The sequence below is a fragment of the Electrophorus electricus genome, chromosome 24 (genome assembly GCF_013358815.1).
Source record: "Electrophorus electricus isolate fEleEle1 chromosome 24, fEleEle1.pri, whole genome shotgun sequence".
Classification (NCBI taxonomy): domain Eukaryota; kingdom Metazoa; phylum Chordata; class Actinopteri; order Gymnotiformes; family Gymnotidae; genus Electrophorus; species Electrophorus electricus.
Window position 1 is genome coordinate 4894525 of NC_049558.1, and position 13149 is coordinate 4907673.

Genomic DNA, 13149 nt, shown 5'->3' on the forward strand with positions numbered 1-13149 from the left:
ATAGCAATATAAGGATATTCTACGGCTAAGAGAAACTGACTTTTATGGGCAAAGTCATTACGGATTTTTAAACCACCCCGTTGCAAGCCAGCAAAAATGACTGTAAGACAGCACATTACAGCCAGATGGCTGTGTAATTATGCAGAAACTAACCCATGATTGTGTGCCTGTGTGTGTTTTCTGTTGTTGATGATTGATATGAAAATAGGACCTCTCACAATCACTACTTTGCTTACAGATCCCTAAATAGCCCTTCATATTCCTTAAAAAACTTTTTTTTGGCAGCAGAGATGTCACCCATTGCACATTTCATATTCTGTGACTTTTTATAGCATCATGTAATGGTCATCTTCAGCCATTACTGGCTATGGCACATCATCACAGTGACTTTAGTGACATAAGACACTTTTATGCTGTAAGATTAGGGGTGAATTCAAAGAAGTCTGGTGGCAGAAATTATTTTTGTCCATCTTTAGAGATTCTGAAAGCAAGTCCAGGGAACATCATGTACATTTAAATGTACATACATACAGTATATTAACTGAGTTTCCCTTGACATGCCCAACATTTCACCTGCCAAGATTTTCTGCCTTCAGACTAGTGCCTACAGCAACTCAGTGCAGTCACTGAAAAATCCCAAAGTTTAGTGACTGACCTTGGCAAACCGAGAAAGAGGAAAAATTGTCTGTCAGTGCACAGTGTTTTCTAAAAGAAGGCATGCAGTAACGGCTACTTTAGTACGAGGAATGCTTCAAAATATGTACGCTTTAACAAAGACTCTTACACAAGAAATTTGGTCACTGACTCAGCGTGCTCAAAAATGGGCATCTCTGCATAATTAAATATGTATACATCAACAAAGACTTTTACACGGCAAATTTGCTCACTGACCTAGAGTGCTCAAAAATGAGTGTCTCTGTGTAATTAGTCAGATGCAGGGTGGCAGCCCTGACTGGGCACTGTTACTGGGGGTGGGGTGATGGCCCCCACTGGCAGGCCGTTAGGAGACAACCTATAATCGTCCCATGGGTGCTCCACTCAGCACACTACACTGTGCTCTCCTATTACACATGACTCTTCTATTGCAATGACTGCTCAAATAAAAGCATGTTAGTTTTTTCGTTGCATTTACATTAGCACAACGCCAAAATGAACATTCAGTTATTGTTTTGCAACATATGGTTATTCACATAATAGTGATCAAATTGAAAAACTCACATCTAGAACTCGCGTTACTAAACATTTGCGAACCAATTTATTATGGAGATTCAAGCCAATTTTATTATGTAGATGCAAACTAATGTAATGTCACGGTTTACTTATCATTAGTTACTGCAATGATTCTTGGTTCCACTGGTGCATGCAGGCTCTGAATACATACTACACTGTTTTTTTAGATTGCCATTTGGTGCAAAAGCTGTCTGCAGTTTATGCCCACACACATTCATACTGTGGCCTTGAGTCTGTTAGATGTTCTTCTCCTTGTAAAAAATGACATCCATTTAAAGGGAACTACAGGAAATGTGTGTTTATGTGTTTGCTTGCATGTATGTGACATATACAATTGCAATATGTGACTTATATTTGTGATATATGCATATACAAATTTCAGAGCATGTATTTTGAGATAGATTCATGAGTATGAGAGTATTGTTTTTAACCTGTTATCCTTGTAAAACTAACAATAATCATTGTGAAAGGCAAAAATGATGGAAAGAAAACATAAGTTCCAACTTCATCTAAGATAAACCTCTTCCAACATCATAATCTACTCTTCAAAAAGAGAATGTATTCACATTCCAGAGGTATTAAACTCACCAAAATTGTGTTGTATTACTGTACTTAGCCTTGCAGTTTTTTTGTGGATGTGCAGTAAGTTTTAAATGAATCATTCCCCATGCTGATGACACAATGGCCACGTGAATCAAATGGCCTTAATTGTAAAGCTATATTTGAATGGTGATGTAGGGCAGGGATTACTCTCATATTAACTGAGCCTAGAGATAACAGGCTTGGTGAAGAGTCCAGGCTTTAACAATCTTGGATATTTTATGTTTGGACATCCCTTATACCACATCCACCTTAACTTGAATGAACAAATTCTAACCGGAGACTTTATGAATGAAGCCTTAACGTTTGGAATTGGATGGTGTATGTGAGTCATGCTAAATGTCTTGGCATGCAGTGACCAAAGTCAATGAGGACAGTTTCATTAATCAAGCAGACAGCAGTAGTGAGGAAGTGTTGGAAAGTGGGGCAGCCTTTGACAGCTGGTATTTTGGAAAAGGTGAGCTTTTTATTTAGATCTCCCTGCCTTCATTTCGTATTGGTTTTCTTATCAGCTTCCAGAATATTTGTGCTATTTTCAACCTCTTATCTGCTCAGCCGTGTTCCCTTTAGACAGAGGTCTCCAATTAGCATGCTCTTTTGTCTTGTAGTTCTCAGAAAACTAGGGGCATGGACTCTTCCAGAGGCACCCAAGCAATAACTTGCTTAAGCGTTGCTTTTGCACCTAAAATAGTGCAGACCCTGTGCAGACCCTTTTGAAACCTCAGTCCCTGGACTCTTATAATTGATTGAATCAGAAAAGTATTGTGTGTCAGCTTTTTTTTATTGGCATGTGTATATTAAAGTGTAGTGGTTTATTACTAATAGCTTACTCAAGCAGATATTAGAGATTTATCTCTAGTAATTATCCATTTATTCATTATCTAATGTATACTTAAAGACATCTTACCCCACTATAAGCCACACTGATGAAAGTTTTAAGGTCAACTGTTTATAAACAGTGGCAGTTTAAATAGGACAAATAGAATTTTGCAACAGTAGCACTGATATTGCATAAATGGCTTCCACTGAACCTGGCTAATTAAGTGAGTGGCTAACCATCTTAATCTTAAGCATGTAGGAAAGAGCCTCACAGCTCATAATCTGAAAGTGTGTGCAATATGTGTGTGCGATATGTGTGTGCGAACATGCAAACATTTTGACTTCTATATTTGAAAGGTGTGTGACCAGTGGCCCAGAGCAGTCCTTCCCCCAGATTTTTGGAGGTTATTAATAAAATGTCATGGAGGGAAACAATGAACTAGGTCATAGATAGCATTTTTCTTCTCTGTAGGTCCTTTTAAAATGGGTATGCTTCCATGTTATGATGCAATATTCAGTAAAGTAAAATAGATAATATGTTCTGGAGCATTTTTGCATGACATAAAGCCATTAATGAGGACTGTTTTCTTATATGGCAAGAAAGGTAAATAATGATAATGGTTTCTTAGCTCTTTGTGTCTGGAGATTTTCACTCATTCTTCATTAGGAGTGGCTTCTTTTGTCCCAGCTGACAACAACACAGGGATCCACAAAATAACATTGAAAAAGAGCTCAATAAGAAACACTTGCATAACATTTCGTAGAGAATTTTATGATCACCTTAGTTCTAGGTTAAAGGAATGTGACCAAGATAAAGAGGTCACCTTAATTGGAGACTTTAATGTAAATTGGGGGGATAAGATAGTAAAGAAACCAATAAAATGTCTAGCTACAAAATCTCAAATAGTGAAAGGTATAACTAATTTATCTCAGATTGATCTGGTCTTCAGCAATTGAACAGCATGAATAATTAGGTCCTATAACATAATGACTGGAAAGTCAGATCCTAATCTAAAACTCCTCATAAGGAAGTTGTCTAAGAACCAGTGTAATATCTCAACTATTGGAAAGTCTTCTTTAAGAATATCTAAGAGTGAAAGCTTTTGAGGATAATGGAAATAAATTGTAATGATCATTAACAGGGTATATGTGTGGAAGATTACAGCCACCCTTCTTTATTCTTAATACACAATATAGCAAACACTTTCTGAAAAAAAAGTTAGAAAGGGTCCAAAGAACACAATTCCCTGGATAAATGAAGCTATATGAGGGCTAATGAAAAAGTTAGGTCATGTGCTAAAAATAGCACTCAGATCAAAATGAGTAATTGACAGACAAAGGTTTACCATGTTGAGAAATCGTGTAACTAAAGAGCTACGGCAAACTTCTTCATTAAAATGATTAGTGAAGAATAGGGTAATTCTGAATTAATATACGGAAATCTTAAAAAGCTGACAGGCAAGTGCATTCATAATCTACGGATGCAACCACAGATTGATCTAAATAGGTGCCTAACAAAATCCAGATATAATTGCTGCTGCATTCAATTTTATGTTAATTCAAAGACTTTTCATAAGTGGCTTTTTACAATTTTACAAGTGGTCTCATATTTTAAAATTACAAAAGAAAATCTGTCTTGCTTTATATGTGGTTTCTGAAGTAGAAGTAAGATAATAAATTGGAGTCCGTAAACTGGATGAAATCACATCTTGAAGGTAGAATCCAACGTGTTAGAGTGGGGAACGAAATATCCTCTCCTGTGGCATATAATTTTGGGGTACCTCAGGATTCCATTTGGGACTTCTGTTGTTTCCTTTAACTATTAATGATCTGCCAAGTGCTTGAATTGAATCTGAAATGTAAAGGCATGCAGATGACACTATAATCTGTGTACATTCTGTGACGTTGGCAGGGAAGGAGCGAGACACAAGCGTGGATAAGGAGCTCATTTATTCTCCGTAATAAATAATGAAACAAAGGTGCACTGCAGCGGGCTAGCCATAAAGCACAAAACAAAAGCAAGACAGGCTGGCAGTAATGACTCAAACTGTGCAGACACCGAAGAGCCGGCCACCAACTCAGAGCGTCATCTTCAGGCACGGTAAGGGCGAGCCCTGCACAGCACTGGAGGAAAGTACCCGCCGGCTTAAATAGGAGAGAGAACAAAAGAAGCAAAATGAATACAGGTGCTTGTAATCAATAATCAGACGATTGGGAGCAGGGCAGGGGTGGTGAGTGCATGGAAGCTGGTGGGCCCCTTGGGTGGGTGTCTACAGCACAGTGACACATCTTAAAAGCAAAGAACATGGTCCACATAAATTCACGTCTATAACAATCAGTGTAACTTAATGGGTTTACAGCTAAATTTCAGGAAAACAGTTGGTATGTTTTGACAAAAATGGCAAGTGACTCTCAGCCAGATGTATTTGGTTCTGGTGAAAGATTTACTGTTAGAGCTGTTTATTGTTACATGGGCCTTTCCACCTGGCCTCAGTGACTACAGTTGAAAATTAGACAGTTGGCTAACACTGGGACATTTACTTTATGTTGATCAATGCTCAGTGTTCCCACCAACCATCACACAAACCTAAAGAATCCCCTCTCTCATAAAGGAAGACAAACAACTTAAAAGACAACTTAATATAACATAAGTTAAAGTATGGCTGAAATTTCCACCTTTATTATTGTATACCACACATTTGATTATATAAAGAGCTGAAGAGCAATAAAAATTTGTACACCACATAAACATTGCAAAGCAATGAAAGAATTTAGTAATATCTATCAGTAAAAGAGCATACACAAAATTAAATTGTCTTCATGGCGGTCCCTTTAATTGTGTCAGGATAGTGCACTGATGCATATGTTGATTTTTGTTGACTATCAACACTTATCTGAAATTGCCAGATGCATGCATGCATGCACGCGCACACACACATGCACACGTGCACACACACACACACACACACACACACACACACACACACACACACACACACACACAAATAAAGAGTAGCAGAAGCAGCAGCAGCTTCCATAGGGTGGACTCTGGCAAATGCTTTTGTATCTCACCTTTTGCCAGCCAATCCTCCGACCTTGAGCTGGTATTATGTGAAGAATAAAGAGTTTGAATGGCTGGAGATGGGAGTCGTGTTGAGGCACTGTGTGAGAGTGTTTGAAAGAAATATAAAGAGAGAGGGGGAGAAACAAGAGAGAGAAGCGGGTGGACTGGAGGGAGCTGATGTAGAGCTGCATTCTGCTCAATGAATAAACGAAGATCTTATTTAAGTTTTCAATCATCTTGCAAATCAAATAAAGCATATGCTATGTTACACACTATCCTCACGGCATCTTCATTTTGCCTGATGGGCATAAGCTTCTAAGATAGAATATTTCTTAGAGTGGAAATCCATCATGCATATTTAAAAACCCATCTCGAAATGTTAATTTTCCCATTGAATATGCAAAAGGATTTCTTCACCATGACCAGTTTAGAACATAAACACATATAAAATCTCAAGATTCAGTAATTACAGAAGAGGCAATCTCGTGGAAATTTGTAGTGACTAGTGATGTCATCATGATAAATGGTGTATTGACAGAGGACAAACTGATCCAGGAGACAGAAGAGGGCACAGATTGCTCTTCTGGCCGGGGATCAAAACAGGAATTGCGTGGAGAAAGTTCAAACTGTGCATTCGAGTGCCCCACTGAGATTACCCTCGCATATCCGTGCTACTCTTCACAGTGCTGGCCAGCCCGAGCTATACCATGACATATGTTGAGGTTGTGATTCATCTATGTTATGTCAGACATGGGTGAACTCATTTTGCCAGTGAAAGTAATGAAGCAAGTCATTAAGTAGGTCTGATCCTAAGACCATGTCATTCAAAGACGGTTATAGAGTTGAAGGCACAAAACCACCTGTTTGCACTAATGAGCTCTTTTTGCCAACAAAGGAAGTAGTGAAATGAGGATAATCAGGTGTTCTGGTGCATGGTTGCATATATTGGGCTTGCTCTGTAAGCAGGCATTTTATGATGATAGATTGGCTTGCAACACTGGGCCTCATGGCAGTGTTTGCTCCAGACTGACTTGTGTTAGAAGTATTATGAGCTCATGATGATGTGCCTCGTGCCTACAATGAGTTCATATCAAACCTCTTACTATGATTTGCAGCTTTAGTGGTTTTGCTATCTACTGTATATGTTTAAATGTTACTTTGCAAAGTATTCATATGATCAAGAATTACTACTTCTTCACACTATTTGCTGTACGAATTGGCCTCTAAAACGAAAAAAAAAAAGTCCATGTTTCACGAATGTTCAGTAAGGCCTTATCTCCATTCATTCCTGAGGTAGATGTATCTAGGAGGGGTTGTTGGGGGAAAAAAAATATTGCTTTCCAATAAGGTCTAGTTAAGTTCATTCTTGTCCGGTACACTTCTTTCACAGAAGCACACTTCAGTGCCAGTGCTGCTACACACCTAATGAAGGGCTTGATAATTAGCTGGTAAATTGAATCAAGAGCTAGGGAATCACAATTAGTGAGTGAGTGGGCCTCCAATGCCTTGAAGTGTAGAACAGATGGAAGGATTATGATCACTTAAAAAGCAAATGGATTACATGACTTGATGTGCAGTGTCAGGCAAGGCCAGCACTTATTACAAGGTTCAACAACTGTATTCATTAACAGACACAAAGTTTGAAGTATGCAACCTGTTTGTACTTGCTGCACTCACTTGCAGTCGACGGCTAATAAACAAGCAGAACACAAATCAGGCTGTGGCGCTGGTTAACTTACCGCCAGACTACAGTAATCCTCTCCCATTTTACCTTTTATTTTGTTAAGCCAACTATCACAGCACATTTCAACTCCCACACAGACTACTATAACTGAGGTCACAATTTCTATGTTTGACTCATGGTATAGTACTGCCATCTATTGGCTTATACTGGGAAAAAAATGCTCCCTCCCCACCTTTGAAATAGTATCTTATAATTATTAATTAACATCTCTTAATAATGATAAATTATGTCACTTAATACCCCATCTTGGAGGATATTAAGCCACTTAATTTCTCTCAATAATGAGATACTAACTTTATAACAATGACTTATAGGTTTCTAAGCTTTTAGAAATCACTTAACCGTATGTGTTAAAACAAGTAAAGCATTATGCTGTAATGGCCAATATCTTTTTAAAATGCATTGAATCCACTACAGTTATAGCTAACCAAATTTATGCAAATGCCTTAAGGATGAAACCAGACTGTCTATTATTGAAAACAAGGAAAGCAAAAAAAAACAAAAAAAACAACAACCCAAACAGACAAAAAAACTAACACTAGAGATTTATGTTGTTTTGGTTCTATGCAATACATTTTCCAAATGGCTGCCAGTGAAGATTCAAGCCAAATTAAAATTATTTCACACTGTTACATCATGAGGAAATCATGTAAACCTTTGCAATTAGTTCAGAATGGCATGAAAAAAAGTACCATTTAGATGGACCTTTTATTTATTTTACAGAGATTCTACCTTTTAGATGGTTCTGTACTTCTGTATATTGAGCCTAAAATAAAACAATGGACCTCATGTAAGAACCATTTGTATGAAGAGGTTCTCCACTTGTCATTTAAATGTTCTTAAGCACGAGCAAAACTTTAAAGTGGTCCAAACCGATTGTACGTATGTATGGCTGTTCCTCAAATAAATAAACTGTATAGCCTACACTACTGGACTGTGCCCATTTCATTAGCCAAAAAATGTAGATGGCATTTTAAGTATACAATGTAGAATCGTGTTGCAATTATTCCGTTTGACAGTAGCGTTTTACTTTTTACTCTGCTATTCTTACATGGCCTGACATGCTGTACATTGCCCACTGTTTTTAAAAGTAACAAATTGGACTCCACCTAAAATTAATTTATGTCATTTAACAATTCGTGAAAGTGACATCACAAACTTTGGAGCTTGATATCCTATACTGCAGAGCCTGATAGTGCATGTTATCTTTCGTGTCGTGCCCTTGACCCATCACGTTTAAGTAACATAGCAGTCTTCCCACTTTAGGGCGCCAGGACTCATCGACTGGCTTTCTTGTTTTTCGGAAAACAGCCTGTCAGCTACGTCATTAGTTAATTCACAAGAGAGCTAGCAAAAGATGGCCAAAAAGAGTCAGGGCCAAGAAATCATGACATCATGGGCCTGAAAACCCTCCAGAATAAATTAGTTACAGGCAGACTGGATATTAGGTGTTTTAAGTCTGTTTGGTACATCATTAAGAAGCAAAATTTTACTTGTGAGTTTAACAGCACTAATGATCTAGTAGACTACAGCAGTGAATGACTATGAAATTCACCAGCATGTGAACTTAAATGTGTGAAAAAAGATAAAATATATAAAAGCTTGACATCCTATACAAGATGAACATCACTGGTAAATCTCAAGAACAAAATGTAAATATAAATATGTCAGATGAAACAAAGAATAACATGACAAAAATAAATAAATAAATAAAACATTTGCTCTTGGGCCAAAGCATACCACTTAAGTTTTTGAAACACTATGGCATGCATGTATATGGCTGAACTAGCTCACTTGTCCTTATTAACAATGGTATTGCACAAAGCAAGAGCAGGCTGAAGCATAAAGTGTAAAGAAGCATCTTAGTGTACAACTCACAGTATGATACTTCACCTTGTATGACAATGACCTGAGCTGAACACCAGTGAGTGTGCATTTCATCCCTGAAGACATAACTGAAGGCCAAAAACCCAGGAAACAAGTATGAACTGAAAACACCTGCTTTACCAGGATGAAGGAAAAAAAATTGTTCTTAAAGACTTGCCTGATTACATTGTGGTTAAATAAAATAAAACTGAAAGTTTCTCATCTGGTAATGTCATTGACTTCAGGCAAAAGGTTTTCAGAATATTTATGTTCAGATGATCTGAACTGGTTTGGGTCCCCTTAAATTTGGAGCCGTCATGCACATATGGTTAATTCTGTATAGACAAAACACATGAAGTTACAGCATACATTCCCCACCTCATAAAACCTCATATCTGTAATATGTTTTAAATTATATGGGTTTAAACATCAAAAAAATAGTCACTGGCCAGTTCCTCATAGACAGCGCTTTATATGTTCTCATGAAACCCTAAATTCCAAAAACAATTATTAGACAGAGATGAAATGTTAGAAAAACCTGAAAAGACCAAAAATCAGAGATTTCCCTCATTTCAATTTTTGCAGTGTTCAGGAGTCAGAAACATTCTCTGAAAAAAAAATGCATTAAACATAGGCTATTACAGAAATTTCCCTCTAAGATCTTTACACAAAGCTCTACATCGTTAAGACTGACAAGTTTGTCATTTACAGAGTCTACTTTTGTAGCATCCTCAACTATTTCACACAGAAATATATCTATATCCAACCCTGGGAAATAAAATGCCAAAACAAAACACACAAGACGCTGCAAAACATGAATGATAACTGTATTGTGATATTCTTCATCAGTGAGAGTGTTTAATCATTTTAGAATGAGATCCTTTGTCAGTTTATTGCCATTTCAGGGGTTGTAGTTTTCAATTCACAGCTGCTTATCTCAAAGACAAATTGAAAAGTTGAACTCCAATAGTGACACTTGTCTTAAATGCACCACCAACATGTGATTGATTTTTCTTCAGTTTAAATAAATGTGGATAATCGATGGAAGCACAATAATAAATGGAAGCACATGGATTCAAATTATATAAATGCTTTGAAACGGCTGTAACTGGAGACGTAACTTACTTTCTTTTAGGTAAAAATTTCTAACATTAATTTCCTCAAGAGTTCAATTGTTTTGGCATATTAAAATAGCTGTCAATTGGTTCAGGTAACTGCAAAATATTTGTGCCATTCATTTAGTTTTGCTCAGTAATGATTTTTCCAAAGCTAGTTCTTCTGGTTTTCTGCACCAACATCATAATTTCTTATCCAACACACTGAGCATATAAAGGAACAAGCAGGCTAGTCTCAAACAAAATATGGTTACATGTTGAAATAAGAAAAGAAATCTTAGAAACTTTAAAGCTCATTAATACAATACTCTAACATTATTTATGCTGTATTTATTAACACAGCACCATTTTCTACCCATATTAAGTGACTTTTTAATCTTCCATAATACTGTATTAACACAAATGGGGTGGGAGCACAGAAACATGTCAAAGATTGGGAACTTACAGATGAAAAGGAAAGTAGCTTATATAGACTGGACTATGTTTACAGAAGACAAAAAATGAATCCATTTTTAGCACATGGCAACAATACAAAGTAAACAAGTAATCCTGTGATGTATTTTAGAGACCCACTGTCAAACTGCTCAAAGAATTACCAACTTTAGAGTAACCCCCCCCCCCCCACACACACACACACACACACACACCCAAAGCAAACAAGAACCCACCGAAGATATGAAATCAACTTCATGTTTGTTTGGTTTTTTTTTTTTTTTTTTGGCACAGCAGACTGGGTGACAGCTGTCTGGCGATTTTAATTGGTGCCCTGGAACAATTGTGATTTTGAATAATAGCACGATCCTGCTAAAGTGAAAATATTTTCTGTTAAGGGTATTAGTGTGTGTTGTGGATACACAATTTCCCACATTCGTGCAGATCCTATTTAAAGAAATTATGCAGCTACGCGGCCTGTCAGGCATCTGCAGCGACACTTGGTGGAGCTGATCATGCCCGTCTGGCCAGTAGGTTCATATTGGGATGGAAGCAGCATGTCATGCGTTTGTTGGTCCTCACCTTTTGGACAGAAGCTACAGCCGTACACTGGGGAGACACCTACACCAACAATCATAAACTGAGAATAAAAAGGGTACACATATGTAATAAAAAAGAAAGAAAATGTAATCAAGAAATAAGAAACTGAGAATTTTGTTTACACTGTTACTTTGTTTACAACATGCTACCTTATATTTTAGTAGCCCACAGTGAGTCACAGGCAATACACAAATGCTGCTTATTTTGGATTCTCTGAAAAACCCGAGTCAGAAAACATGGCATTAAACTGTAAGACAACCATCATAAAATCACAATTCACTGAATGCTGTTTTAATACACAACTGTGCAAGCTTTGGATGCATGGAAAAATGGATGCATGGACTGTTTTCTATAGACCCAACTCCCAAAAATGTGCAGGTCAAAGCACTCCACTCAGTTCCTCTTCCCAAATGTGCTTATTATCTTAATAAAGCCCATGGAACTATATCCATCATTTACACTTCCCATTGTGCACATTTGTGCCTTAACTAGCCATTTCCATTACATGTTTCTTAACCTGATTTGTTACTCAGTCATTTCTGCAGTGCTACAGCCGCAGTGCCCGTCACGATTCCAACTGATGCCCATACTGTACGAGACAGTCATTAAATAGGGGCTGTGGTCTAAATTTGCTGCAATTATGTCAAAAGGATGTGTCAGCACTTGAGCAATAATAATACAAGCTTTTCATGTTTGCCTTTGACATTTTTTTTTTTTTAGTTTTTAAAAGACTATATGATCCTCCATTCCTAACATGACTAGCACTTAGTTAGTGGCAGGTCTGTTTGACTAGGGATTATTAATCAGCATCATCCACTCAGTATTTAGATGTGCATTTAGAGAGCACTGTTAAACAGAAACCACTCACGGCACAACACACCTACCACTGCAGGAAGTTTTCCTTTTCAACAACAGGAGGCAGTACAGAGCATGCACTGAGGCCTCCTCACGGTCCGCCCCTCCCCCACGCCAATGCTGCTCTGTGGACAAGGCTGCAAGGACCTCCATCACCGAACCAGTCAGGCCTCCTCAGAGCCTCCTTCCCTTCCCCACACATGCTCGCGCGGCCGGGCACGTGAGCGCACGCACACAAGCGCGCACACTGCCGCGTGCACGCTCTCTTTCTCTCAGACTAGCACGGCAGATCAGAGTGAGTCTGGGAGGGGGAGGGGGTACAATTTCAGACTTTTCCTCCATTTTGAGGCCTCCCTCACTGGGAGGAGAGCAACCATGAGTCCACAGATGCATGTACAGCGCAGACACAACATATCCTATGACTGGGCACATGTCCCAATGGCTGCTCCTCAAACTATTAATTAGTCACACAGAAACAGAGTGTAAATAATGTTTTTAAAAGGCTTTACAACATAAGCTGCTCTACTTCCCATTAACTGGACAATGATATTTCCGATAAATATGGTTCCAAATCAGGGAAATGCACAAAAACACGTACATATCAATAGTAGTCTCTACACTGCATCGGCTGGTGATCTAGCGGCGTCTGTCTTTTTGGACTATGATAGAATCGAGGTGTGAACATGCTAGACCTCAACCCCTTTTTCACACCAAGGCCAACTGAGGCTTAACAAACATGACTCAGCTTTACGACATTACAGTAACCAACCCTTTCAATGCCAACAGCCAGGATAATATTCATTTGTTGATCCAACTCAAATTTT